The following is a 15,028-nucleotide window of genomic DNA, read 5'->3' as shown; positions in this document are numbered from 1 at the left end:
ATCTGGGATATTCATTTCAAATATCAAAGCTCTGCTATTTGGTTGTTTGTTTTTCTCTCTAAGAAACTAGAAACAAGAGATTTGGCCAAATCAGCAGTTGGCTTGACTCATTGACTGGGCAGGTTGTGTCTTCCTAGGTAAATGTTACAAAGAACTAGAAATGTGGAAATGGAATGGAAAAGCATAAGATACCACAGAAGACAAGAGAGTTCAGACCCTGATTGTCATATGACAGGGCTTTGTAAATGTTGACAATCTTAGTAAAGGAGAGAAAAATAAAGCCAGTAGGGTCAAAAGTTGAATTGTCATGGGAAAGTTCAGAAACAGAGATTACTTGACAGATCAGAAGTTTGTTGTTTATCATGCACATAGACTTGTTGAACTGTTTTGTTATGAATAATTGTTATGAATATAGCTCCTTTTTCAGTTAGTGAATTATTCACAAGCCAAGCCTGATTTTATTTTTGAATGTACAGAATTTGTCGTTCATAAGTATTCATTTGTAGACGGGATAAATAATTGTCAGCATGTGGCCTATTTACAGCCTGTTTGCATTGCGTGTTTGCTGTTCAGTATTCATAGGCTTGAGTGTCTGTGTCTTATGATGTTAATGCTGCTTCTTGATTGAATTATTGAAACTTTTTAGGCAGGAAAATAATGAATAGAGGATAACAAATACTGCACTTTCTACTACAGATTTTGGATAAATAATCACTTGTGATAAATTGTATGAATGTTTTTGAGTTTGTAAACATTTTCACCACTACGTGGCAGCTGCTGAATATGTGTGATTAAAGGAAAATTACTTCATAGCAAAATGAACTTATTCCTGTTATTCATGAAAATATTAAAGAATTAGTTTAACTATTCAACCAGCCCTAATGTGGACTTGATCATGCTCCCATTACATTTAATGAGATTTTTGCCTATTTTATTTAATCAAAATGATATAACTTTTTATGAGGGTAAGGAATATTAAGAAAAAATAAAAGATTCCTTCCAACCAATTTTAAATCAAAAGTTTGGAAAGTCAAAAATGATGATTCCCACAAAAACTGCCTCCTTGCCTCCTGCTTGTATAGCTGGATAGGCTCGTACATTTATGCTTTGATATATGTTTCTTAAACAAAAGCTTTTCATAAAAGGAATTAAGGTTTGTTGACTATGACATCCCGCCAACTCAAATCTCTGTCAAGTTATTGGACATTCTGTCACTGTAGTCAAACTAGTGTTCATTTAAAACAACAGACTCTTCATCTTCGTAAAGAACTGTCTTTTGCCTGTTAATAGATAAGCAAACTTATTACCAGACAAGAATACATAAGTCTCCCTTATAGCATTGCACAAAATGTTATTAACCACCTCAGGAACATTAGCAAATATTCAGTGTTGAAATATGTGCAGCAGTTAAGTGTGATGTGTTATCTGTGTGGGAAGCATGAGATAGGGGTGAGCATGAGCATTAGAAGGGGTGTTTGTAGTGGCCAGGTAAATTATATTAAAATATGCAAGAGAGCCAAGGTGTCACTCTAATACTCTAAATACCTTTAATGATGTACTCTTATTATCTTAACCTTTATATCCATTAGAGGCAGATATTGGGCTTTTTTTGACCTTTTTTTTAAAAGTCACATTTGGGGAAATCATACATCTATATTTCCTGCCAGGTTTTGTGCAATCCAAGATCAAAGATGAAAGTTTGATTTATTGACTACAAGTTTGTAGACAGGTAGGACAGTAATTTCATGGGGTTGGCTTTTGAGGTTTTAAATATTCTTTACTATTCCATGGCTTGAGCCTACAAAATGCTGAGCAGTCTGGCCCTGCTCCTGTAAAACACTTAAGCACAGGTTTAACTTTAAGCACTGTATTCCCTAAAGTTAAGCATGTGTTTAAATGCTTTTCTGGATCAAGGATTAAGTATTCAGCACCTTCCAGGATCAAACTCCGGATGTCTGTTATCTCTTGTATAGAGATGTTGTATCTGGAATTTTCTAGGAGGGCGCCTTTTAATATTTTTTAATGTTAGTTTAATTGTGCTAACCATTTTTTCTGTCTAAAGCTACCACCTATAAATACATTTTAAAACCTCCTCTTTAATTTATAAAAACGTCAAAGAACATGAAAATATAAAATCAATGTGAATAAGAACACATAATCCTCTCTTTAGCGATCATGTGCATTGTCCCATAAAAAGTGACTTCCAAAATAAAATTATGTTTTTGTTGTGTGTAATTTTTTGCAATAACATTCAGATGAGGAGTTTGATGCCACTAAAGAGTCATATAATTGGTAATGCACTGTTTATAGCGTACTGGCGTAGCAGAATGATTTGACTGTTGTTTATCAAGCTATTTAGATGTGTAATCATAAGCCACTCTAAAAGTAATTATGAAATAGGGTAATTATTAAAATGTCACCACCATATGTTCTGTAATGATTCAGTTGAAATCCTTTTGTTTGACAGACAGAAACCTTTTAGCATGACAGTTAACTTAAACCTCTAAAAGAGAGACATCTGTACACCTTATTGTAAAATCATTTACAGCTGAATTATTAGATAAGACCTGAAAAGTAGGATACACTAGAATTGTCCTATACTTCTACTGGGAAAAGCAGGAATTCTGAAGAATGAAAGGCATTTCATATGTATCATTTAAGGTGAGGGCTTTTATTCTGCAGAATGGCATTTTTTTATGATTCAATCTAAAATGAGTGAATTAACCAATATATTAAAATCACCAATAATACAAAAATTTTAAGAAAAAAACCAGTCATAAATATTTGTTACAATTTTATAGATTTTTAAAAACCTTTAATTGTTCTATTTGTTTTCTAGGCACATGTTTACAAGTTGGAATAGAAAAACCTATTTGAAAAATAATATTTTATGACTACCTCTAAACGATATATAATGTTGATCCATGTACGTACTTTGTCTTTAGTGAAAATACTCTGCTGGTAAATATCAAATCAACTCAATAAGTATTTATTGAAAAAAATCAGAAAGGAAATATAATACTTAAGGGAAATTCTTTAAATTGATATGCAGAAGCTGTTGGCTGTCTTTTTTTTTTTTTTTTACTCCAACTGTATCCAGCTTGAGTGATTAATGTTTGTATAGTAGTTTATAAAATGTGAAATTATAAAGTAGTAAAAGCATGCTTAATTTAATTCTCAAAAAGAAAATCTTCACAGAATTTAATTAATTAGCTTTTATACCTATTTTTTGCATCTGAGAAAGAGGCAAAGTTATATCATGCTCATGCAGAATTTATTCTTTAAATTGTATTTATTTTCAGTTCTTTAAAAACAATACCTGTCTTTGGTCAGTCACAGTTGTTCTTTTCAAGGCAGTTTTTAGAAAACACTGTGTCAAAGGGTATTAATTTTTAAAAAATTGGATTTATGCACACTTTATTTCTTCTCTGCATTTGTCTTTGACTTTCTTTCATTAGCTGCACAGATAGTACTAGCTCTTCTTTTTCTGTTTGCTGTTTTTCTTGTTCTGACTAACTTTGCCTGGAGACCCATTACTGAGTAAATACACTGATTCATATCGTTGTATCTCTGTTTTGTAACTATCACCATAGTCCATTTTAATTAAAAATGAAGCCAAATACATTCTTGTACAGTCAACTTAATGGTGTATAACCCTTAAAAGTCACCTCTGATGTTCCAAGTGCCTTCAAAGAGAGAGCATATTTTCATCTGTGCAAAACACCTAATATTTCCCAAATTAGGTGCCTTTAAATTAGTCTTAGGGACATTTGAAGCAAGAAGTCACAATGTGAAAGGGAAACTTATTCAGTATTACCAACCCCAATCCTTCAAAAACTATGAGTTAGGCCCCCCAAAACCATGGGATTTGCTTAAAAATCACAAGATTTTAAAAAATAATGAATGTTGGGTTTTTTTATTTGCCTTCTTGTTTTTGAGCCATTAGGGGTCCCTTCATAGCTTTCTTCTGCAGTTCTAATTTTTAAGAAGAAAGCTGAGATTCTCGTGTAATCACATGAGTCCAGGAGCTGAAGCTTTAAGAAAAACACCAAATATCATAAGACTTGTGATAAAATTGCAGGAGTTGCTAATACTGCTAGTAATGCATGCTAGTACAGTCAGCCCATCCAGTAAATGGGAGTTGTTCTGGGTTTGCAGGAGCAGGCCTATAAAGATCAAAATGTAACAGGACAGAAAGTTTTGTTGATTTTTTTAAATAAATTCCTTGATAGTTGTGACAAGCCGTCAGAAGCAGTCTTTCCTGACTCTCAACTGCAGGTGCTGGTTGGGCTATCAGAATGCTTAAAAGCCAGACTATAATGGGCCCTCTTTCTATGGTGGTCAGAAATAATCCCAATCCTTCCCTGCTCTCTCCAGCACTATGATACTACTCCTGTGTTTAAATCCTGAACCAGGATTCTGACACTCCTTCTACATCCACAATCCTCTAAATTTTCAAGCTGTTGCTCCATCAGATTGGAAGTTTTCCTTTGAACAGGTGACTTAGAAAGGCTGGTGAACATTTCAAAGTTGCTACTTGCTGAGATACAGGAAGACTGCTCAGTAGTTACCTTTATTGTTGCTCAGTAGTATTATAGAGCTTTATCTCTTTTACATTAATTACAGCCTTGTATTGATTAAGTAGTCATGATCCAGTTTGGGATCCATTTTTGAACTTGGGACAACAAACAGCTCAGTAAAATTCAAAACCACGTCTCTGGAGTTAATGTTCTCTGACATTACAATTCAGACACTATGATTATCATCAGCTGTGCATGTTTCATTTCTGAGTAAGCTGTCTGGGGTGGTTTGTTTGTTATATATGGATTGAAATAAATCACTACTGAAATTATTTGGTGGAATGGGGGTTGATTGTAAAATCCTGGGTCACATCCTGAGGCCTATACTCAGCTTTTATGCATTCCTTACTCAAGTAAAACTACCGACCTCAGTGGGAGCTTTGCTTGAATAAAGTCTAAGTCATCCTGTGGAGGGGTAAAGCGCCTCTTCTGTGCATGGCAGAGCACTGAGCCACCTTCACTGCACAGCTCCCTTGCATTCTGGATCCCACAAAGGCCTCTCCATGGGGTGTGGGATCCATGTGAGGAAGGGTGAGGAGATTGGGCACTGTCTGCACACTCACTGGGGGAGTGCACTACAGTGACAGTAGCAGCTGCTTGTTGTGGTTATGGATCAAATGCTCAGTGGCAAGCTGAAGGCTCCATCCTGCAAACATACACATGTGTAACTTGACTCAGGTAAGTGGTCCCAATAAGTAGTGATTTGAATGGAACCACTCATCTGAGTAAAGCTGCACACCTGAGCAAGTCTTCAGAATTGGGCCTTTTATTTATAAGCTGCCTAGACTACTTGATTTGCATGTACAAATTCCAACTTGAAAGCAAAATTGCTTAGTTTTGTGGCTGTTTGTAAGCTGAAAAGGAGACTGTGTGCAGAGAAACAGTAGGGGCTTTCTGGAAATATTTGATTGATTAAACAAATTTGGACGAGCAGCTTAACAGACAAATGCTGAAATAAAACAGACTTGCGAATGGTCCATCTGCCAGCCCCCAAGTGACTAAATAACACAGTATCCCACTTCAGGCAAACTCATACAACCCAATATTAGATCATGCTCTTTTTGTAGCAAACTGCTGAAATTTCATTAGGAAAATTAGCAAAGTTTAAGGCATATACATAATAGAAATACTGTGAGGGATCGTGGGTGTTTTGTTTGCCTCAGGCCCAGGGAATATTTGAACATAAGATTTGTATCTCACTCTCTTATCCAAGTAAATACTTATATGACGTGATCTGGGAAAATGACCTTTTAAAATAATGTTTTAGTAAATGTGTCTTGATTCTAGCTGATGTTTTTAGATCTGTTTTTTAAACTTGTGTTAGGGTTTCTGTTGGAATCCCACTATGGAACACCATGAGTTAATGTAAAACACATGCAATTGAAAAGAAATACTAATATATTGGGAATTAATAAAAGCAATCTCTTTATGTTGTACTATTTTGCATTGAACTCAGTTATATGGTGTGCCTACAATACCTGTTTTTCAGCTTTTCCATGAATTAGGACAGCTATAGTTATAATTACATTTGCTATTTTAAAATAACAGTACAAATGTGCTTCATCAGGGTCATTTTAACTTAAAGTAAATATATTAAACACTGGATGAAGATTAGACAAATTAGCACTTTGTGTTTCATGGCACTCTCATTTGTGATATTGAGTTAGAAAGAATGGAACTCAGGACAGTGACACTGGGAAAAGGAAGAGACTCTGGACACAGACACCTCAGATGTTTCAGGTAATGTGTGTTCTCTGTGGCAGGAGCGTTGCAGTCAGAAACATTCAATCATGCTTTTTGTTGTTTTAGGGAAGTTCAGCATTTTGAACATTTTATAGAATAAAGGGAGCATAGAGGCTCCAAGTGCAAAGTATACTTCCAGCACAGAGAGCTTGACAATACTTGCATGGTCTCAGCTTTCTTTATAAACTGTTAAAAGTAAGCAGAAGAATTTCAGAAAAGTGCTGCCTTCACTCTGGGGAAAATGCTGACAGTTCAGGTATATCTTCTACAAATAACCCAACTGGCAAATCAAAATTTATTTCAGACAGTTAGGACCTAATTCTGATCTCACAGGAGTGTGAATTAGATGAAACTCAATTGCACTTAATGGAATTAACTGGTGTAAAACCAATCTGAGTCAGCTTGTGGCCAGATAGTTGTATGCTAATAAAGGTTTGCAAAGTGCTCTGAGATCTCTGATTGAAGAGTTCTGAGACCTTCTTGTGCTGTAGTTGATTGGCACTGTAGGGCAAGCTAAGGTTTCATGGATCCTTTCCCTCTGAGTATGTCTACACTACGGGATTATTCCGATTTTACAGAAACCGGTTTTTAAAACAGATTGTATAAAGTCGAGTGCACGCGGCCACACTAAGCACATTAATTCGGCAGTGTGCGTCCATGTACCGATGCTAGTGTCGATTTCTGGAGCGTTGCACTGTGGGTAGCTATCCCATAGTTCCTGCAGTCTCCCCCGCCCCTTGGAATTCTGGGTTGAGATCCCAGTGCCTGATGGGGCAAAAACCATTGTCGTGGGTGGTTCTGGGTACAGCCTCACCCCTCCCTCCATGAAAGCAGCAGACAACCGTTTCGCGTCTTTTTTCCTGGGTGAACTGTGCAAATGCCATAGCACAGCAAGCATGGACCCTGCTCAGCTCAAGTCCGCAATCGTGGATGTTGTAAACACCTCGCGCATTCTCATGCAGTCTGTTCTGAACCAGGACCTGCAAAACCAAGCGAGGAGGCGGCGGCTACGGCAGCGCGGCGACGAGAGTGATGAGGACATGGACACAGAATTCTCTCAAACTGTGGACCCCTGCGCTTTGGAGATCCTGCTGGTAATGGGGCAGGTTGTAGCCACTGAACGCCGATTTTGGGCCTGGGAAACAAGCACAGACTGGTGGGACTGCATAGTTTTGCAGGTTTGGGATGATTCCCAGTGGCTGCGAAACTTTTGCATGCGTAAGGGCACTTTCATGGAACTTTGTGACTTACTTTCCCCTGCCCTGAAAAGCTAGAATACCAAGATAAGAGCAGCCCTCACAGTTGAGAAGCGAGTGGCAATAGCCCTCTGGAAGCTTGCAACGCCAGACAGCTACCGGTCAGTCGGGAATCAATTTGGAGTGGGAAAATCTACTGTGGGGGCTGCTGTGATGCAAGTAGCCAAAACAATCATTAAGCTGCTGCTACGAAAGGTTGTGACTCTGGGAAATGTGCAGGTCATAGTGGATGGCTTTGCTGCAATGGGATTCCCTAACTGTGGTGAGGCGATAGATGGAACCCATATCCCTATCTTGGCACTGGAGCACCAGAGCACTCAGTATGTAAACCGCAAGGGGTACTTTTCAATGGTGCTGCAAGCACTGGTGGATCACAAGGGATGTTTCACCAACATCCACGTGGGATGGCCAGGAAGTGTTCATGACTCTCACGTCTTCAGGAACACTACTCTGTTTAAACGGCTCCAGCAAGAGAATTACTTCCCAGACCAGAAAATAACAGTTGGGGATGTTGAAATGCCTGTAGTTATCCTGGGGGACCCAGCCTACCCTTTGATGCCATGGCTCATGAAGCCATACATAGGAAAACAGCTGAAGACCTAGACAACAGCTCTAAACAAAGTAAGAAGCATCCACCCTAAAAAGAAAAGAACAACAGAACAACAGAAGGAAGATCAAAGCCAGGTTCAAGGCTGAAAGTCATGCCTGCAATTGATGGGTGATCAATCTAAACCCAGAGGCAGTGTGACACAGCAAAACCTATAGACTTTAAGTCCAAACTAAAAGCCTATAAAAAAGAAGGGTGAGATGAGAGACTCTGGGTAACATTCTGCTGCCAACATGGAAGGACATCAGTGCCTGCCCAACAGAGATCCAGCTTGTCCTTGTGCCTGGCTTTCCTGGCCAGTTAGCTGCCACAAGCTACAAACCCAAGCTACAAAATCAAGCTATGAATTTAAGCTATCTTCAGGACTGGTAACTATGCAGCAGCTGCAGAACATCTGATGGGTGTATGTGTGTGTATGTGAATGTGTGTGTGTGTGTGTGTGTGTGTGTGTGTGTGTGTGTAGGTATTAGGTGTATAAATGTATAATGTGTGTGTATAAAAATTAAGATATTAGTTATTAGTCATAAATCAAATTGTTATCATAATAAATGTGGCATCTTTGTCTTGTCCCCTTTAATAAGATCCTGCTGGTTTTTACTGGTCTAATATAATTGGTATAACATTACTTGCTACATGCATGGCCTGGTCAAGTGTCCTACCATAGTGGACGGAATAAGGCTGCCTTTCCCAGAAACCTTCTGCAAAGGCTTTTGGAGTACCTCCAGGAGAGCTTCATGGAAATGTCTCTGGAGGATTTCCGCTCCATCCCCAGACGTGTTGTTAAACTTTTCCAATAACTGTACTGGCTGCGAATGCATCCAAAGTCCTCAGGGCCAATCAATCATTAAAAAATGCTTGCTTTTAAATGTTTTATATTTACAAAGGTACACTCACCAGAGGTCGCTTCCATGGCTTCACTGTCTGGGCTACTGGCTTGGAAGGGCTGGGAGGGTAATTCCATCTGGGTGAGAAAAAGCTCCTGGCTGTTGGGGAGAACGGAGTGCTGTGTGCTCTCTGCAAGCTCGTCCTCCTCTTCCTCCTCCTCATCTTCCCCGTCCGCAGAATCCTTCAGCCATGGCTCAGATTACCACCTCCACCTCGGAATCCACGGACAGGAGTGGGGTAGTGGTGGCGGACCCCCCTAGAAATGCATGCAGCTCAGCGTAGAAGCAGCATGTTTTCGGCCCTGCCCCAGACCTTCCGTTTGCTTCTTTGGTTTTCTGGTAGGCTTGTCTGAGCTCCTTAACTTTCACACGGCACTGTACTGAGTCCTGGTGTGACCTGTCTGCATCATGGCCTTGGAAATTTTTTCAAATGTTTTTTCATTTCGTCTTTTGGAACGGAGTTCTGTTAGCACAGATCCTCTCCCCATACAGCGATCAGATCCAGTACCTCCCGTGCGGTCCATGCTGGAGCTCTTTTTCGATTCTCAGGAAACTGCATTGTTACCTGTGCTGATGAGCTCGGCGTGGTCACCTGTGCTGGTGAGCTCTCCACACTGGCCAAACACGAAATGAAATTCAAAAGTTCGCAGGGCTTTTCCTGTTTACCTGGCCAGTGCATCCGAGTTCAGATGGCTTTCCAGAGCAGTCACAATGGTGCACTGTGGGATACCACCTGGAGGCCAATACGGTCGATTTGCGGCCACATTAACCCTAATCCGACATGACAATACCGATTTCAGCACTACTCCTCTCGTCGGGGAGGAGTACAGAAACCGGTTTAAAGAGCCCTTTATATCAATATAAAGGGCCTCGTTGTGTGGACGGGTGCAGGGTTAAATCAGTTTAACGCTGCTAAATTCGGTTTAAACGTGTAGTGTAGACCAGGCCTCAGAGTCTCCCTGTACCTTTCTGTAACACTTGTAAGATGAGTACTACCATGATATTTAAATAATGAGATAAATTATGCCCAGAACCTCATCAAAAAACTAACTGTGCACAGCAAACTTGGTGTACTACAAGGTTTCTGGGACTCTGGACCTATGGAACTGCTAAGGCCTAAAAAAGCTGTTTCAGTGTTCATAGAATCATAGAAGATCAGGGTTGGAAGAGACCTCAGGAGGTCATCTAGTCCAACCCCCTGCTCAAAGCATGACTATCCCCAACTAAATCATCCCAGCCAGGGCTTTGTCAAGCCGGGCTTTAAAAACCTCTAAAGATGGAGATTCCACCACCTCCCTCGGTAAGCCATTCCAGTGCTTCACCACCCTCCTAGTGAAATAGTTTTTCCTAATATCCAACCTAGACCTCCCCCACTGCAACTTGAGACCATTGCTCCTTGTTCTGTCATCTGCCACCACTGAGAACAGCCGAGCTCCATCCTCTTTGGAACCCCACTTTGGGTAGTTGAAGGCTGCTATCAAATCACCCCTCACTCTTTTCTTCTGAAGACTAAACAAGCCCAGTTCCCTCTGCCTCTGCTCGTAAGTCATGTGCCACAGCCTCCTGATAATTTTAATTGCCCTCTGCTGGACTCTTTCCAATTTGTCCACATCCTTCCCGTAGTGGGGGGCCCAAAATTGGATGCAATACTTCAGATGTGGCCTCACCAGTGCTGAAGAGAGGGGAATAATCACTTCCCTCGATCTGCTGGCAATGCTTCTATTAATGCAGCCCAATATGCCGTTAGCCTTGGCAACAAGGGAACACTACTGACTCATATCCAGCTTCTCATCCACTGTAATCCCCAGGTCCTTTTTTGCAGAACTGTTGCTTAGCCAGTCGGTCCCCAGCCTGTAGCGGTGCATGGGATTCTTCCTTCCCAAGTGCAGGACTCTGCACTTGTCCTTGTTGAACCTCATCAGATTTATTTTGTCCCAATCCTCCAATTTGTCTAGGTCACTTGGAACCCTATCCCTACCCTCCAGCGGACCTACCTCTCCCCGCAGCTTAGTGTCATCTGCAAATTTGCTGAGGATGCAATCCATCCCATCATCTGGATCATTAATAAAGATGTTGAACAAAACCGGACCCAGGAATGACCCATGGTGTACTCCACTTGATATTGGCTGCCAACTAGACATCGAGCCGTTGATCACTACCTGTTAAGCCCGACAATCTAGCCAGCTTTCTATCTACATTATAGTCCATTCATCCAATCCACACTTTTTAAACTTGCTGGCAAGAATACTGTGGGAGATTAGTATCAAAAGCTTTGCTAAAATCAAAATATATCACATCCAGTGCTTTCCCCATATCCACAGAGCCAGTTATCTCATCATAGAAGGCAATCAGGTTGGTCAGACATGACTTGCCCTTAGTGAATCCATGTTGACTGTTCCTGATCAGCTTCCTCTCCGCCAAGTGCTTCAAAATGGATTCCTTGAAGACCTGCTTCATGACTTTTTCCAGGGACTGAGGTGAGGCTGACCGGTTTGTAGTTCCCCAGGTTCTCCTTCTTCCCTCTTTTAAATACGGGCACTATATTTGCCTTTTTCCAATCATCTGGGACCTCCCCTAATTGCCACAAGTTTTCAGAGATAATGGCCAATGGCTCTGCAATCATATCAGCCAACTCTCTCAGCACCCTCAATGCATTAGATCTGGACCCATGAACTTGTGCATGTCCAGCTTTTCTAAATAGTCCTTAACCTGTTCTTTCACCACTGAGGACTGCTCACCTCCTTCCCATACTGTGTTGCCCAGGACAGCAGTGTGGGAGCTGACCTTGCTTGTTGCCATGTTTGCATTTGGCCTGGAGTCTTCCTTTATTGCACAAACCGTAGTGTGTCAGCTTGCCAACTTACTGAGTTTTTAAATAACTAAGTAAACAGAGGGAGCCTTCCAAATGAGATTTGCTGCTTCCACGCCAGTGATGAAGTGAAACTATACCTCTTGCTGCGTGAGCTGCACTTTACTTTCTAAACTAACTGGCTTATCACACATGGACCTGAAGTGTCTATTACATCAGTTCATAGTAAAGTGCAAGTGGTTTACTATCTGGCTTCTGGTTCTGACATTCCCATGGCAACCTCCCCCCAATTTAGTCACAGTTTACTACCTCACAAGTAGGATTTGTTCAAAAACTGAATAAAGGTTGCAGCATGAAAAAGACACTTCCCCATGTGTTCCTGATGGCTAGTAAATAAGGACTGAAACACAGTGTGAGGAGTAGCTCTTTACTGAGTTTGGCAGGGTGCAGTTTTCAAGGTTAGACAGTTTAATGGATCCAGCAATGCAAAATAAAGGGAATAAAAAGAATAACATAAACAGCTGTGGTCAGCTACATTTTAAATACAATGAGGCAACAGAATAACTAGGCTACAATTTAACATATGATAGAATAAGTGTACCTGAGTCAGGAAACGTGTGAAATCATAAATTAAAAGACTTTATAGACAGTTTTATAATATAGTATATAAAAACTATGTAGCTGTGTCAAGTATTTTATACCTAGTTTGTGTGTGTGTCTCTCACACGCATATAAACTGAATATAAAAATACCTGATATATTATTGGAAGATCCTCTCAGGAGGTTTGTAAAATTCTTACGATGATCCCTATTTGGCTGACTCCTGCGGGTGTACGAATGGGATCTGCAAGGGTTTTAGTTTAATAAAACATGGGCTGATTTACAATATTGAAATGACTTCTTGACTGCTCTCTCTTTCCAGTTTTTATGGACCATTGGCCTAACCTACTATGGCCATTCTTATGTTCTTATGATAAGTAAAGCTGGTAATGCTGCCTGACAGTTAAGGTTGCTTGATACTTCCCATTATATAACCCTGTTTTCAGCTACTTGTAACTTTACCAAACGTTAACCATTTGGGCTGAAATTTTGCATGCCAGGTCTCTGCCTCGGTCTGATTTTTTTTTTTTTTAAGTTTCAGCAAAAATGGTTCTGCCATTTCTGAGAACAAGACTAGGGAAAAATATTTTGCCCAGGTTAAAAAAATTCCTATAGTAGTTTCATTGACCACCTTTAGCACCCCTGGGTTTTGTGGTAGGGGCCTGAAATTTGGCCTATTCTGGGGATGTGCATTTTTGCTGTTCCCTTGAAAAAATGCCAAATCTGGCTAAGTTACTAGCTTTTGAAAAGTTTCAGTTTGCACATGCACAGTAGAGACATGTTAGAGTTGGGCAGCTAAATTCTTTGAAGATTCCATCTATACTGAGCACGCTCCAGCCCATGGTTGCAGGGGCTGAGCAGGGTTTTGCCTGCAATTGCTGCTCCTGACTGCTCTGGTTCTGGGCACAGGAACTGAGAGCAGGGAGATGGTCTCTACTGTACTCCCAAGGCTCCCTGTGCTGGCACTCAAGCAGTGTGGAGGAGAACACAGCTTGACTCAAATGCAGATGATAAAAGAGGCAAATGGAGTGCAGGGCATAGCAGAGAGAGTAGTGGACAAGGACCATGGGGTGGTGGGGAGAGACTGGGACTGAGACCTGTAAGAAGAAGAAACTGGGTCTGGACACAGGGGAGACTGGCACTGGCTGGACAGCGGTACCTGCTGTTTTAACAGAGGCTTGGGGGAAACGCCAATGATAGCAAGATATTGAAATATAATTCCCAAAGCATTATCAAACCCAAACAGTTCCCTTATTGCTATATGTCTGATCCAGTGCATTAAATGCCCTAAGAACAACTATGTGGGTGAAACCAGATAATCATCCTCACACAGATAAATGGTACAAGAGAAAAACACCCAGGGGCAAACACCTTTCACAAAACAGTCACTCCATATCTGACCTCTCAGGCCTCGTCCTCAAAGGAAAGCACAATACCTTCAAAAGATGTGCCTGGGAACTTGGATTTATAACGTTGCTAGACACTAAAAACACTGCTCTACAGCCAAAATGCTTCTGAAATAAATGTAGTCCAACTTTACTAATTCTGGGTCACTGAGAACGAAAATGATGCTTAAAATTGTTGATTGGCTCTAGTTTTCAAGATATGCTATTGGGTCAGTATATACGACCCTTGACTTGGGAGTGGCGGAGGATAAGTGAGTTATAAAGGGAAGGGATCTCAGTTTAAACCAGAAATGACTAAAATACATCTTTGACTGGATCTATGAATAAATCTATGACTGGGTTTGGACAGTACTTGCTTTTTAGGCAAAACAATGAATGATGCAATCTGAAGCTGGTATTGCGTCATACATGATATGAATTGCATCAGGTTATTCCTAGAAGTCATGGATGATGCAATCATAAGAAAGCTTACATCACTCTGCTGAACAAATTGCCCTATATCAGCTCTAGAAATCATACAGTGTTGTGCTCTCTTATTTGTCAGTGTTTGATTTTGCAAAGGGACACATTTCTGTTTAGCCAAAGTGAGCAGAGATGCCTCGTACTCGTGTGAACAGTGCAGATAACTTCTGCTATGTTTGTGGTGAAGTGACTTTTGCATCCCAAAAGCGCAGTATAATCACTCTGGTTAAGAAAGCCTATCACATTTATTTTGGCTGCAAAATTGAAGATCAGGACAAGAGGTGGGCCCCACACATATGCTGCAACACTTGTGCAACAAATCTTCGCCAGTGTTTGAACAGGAAAAGGAAATCTATGCCTTTTGCAGTGCCAATGATTTGGAGAGAGCCAACAGATCATACCAGCAATTGTTACTTCTGCATGGTGCCTCCAGTTGGGAAAGGTGTGTCAAAGAAGAAAAAGTGGACTGTGCATTATCCAAACATTCCATCAGCTATACGCCCAGTACCCCACAGAGAAGGACTGCCGGTTCCTGATGCACCAGAATCATTCTCACTTGAGTCAGACGAGGAAGAGGAAGAGGATGAAACTTCTGGTCCTGAACCATCAATGTCACAGGACCCACATTTTCTCCCATCCTCCTCCTCTGAACCACACCTCATAACACAAGGTGAACTGAAT

Source organism: Gopherus evgoodei, chromosome 10 (genome assembly GCF_007399415.2).
Source record: "Gopherus evgoodei ecotype Sinaloan lineage chromosome 10, rGopEvg1_v1.p, whole genome shotgun sequence".
NCBI lineage: Eukaryota > Metazoa > Chordata > Testudines > Testudinidae > Gopherus > Gopherus evgoodei.
Note: the sequence above shows the minus strand (reverse complement) of the source record.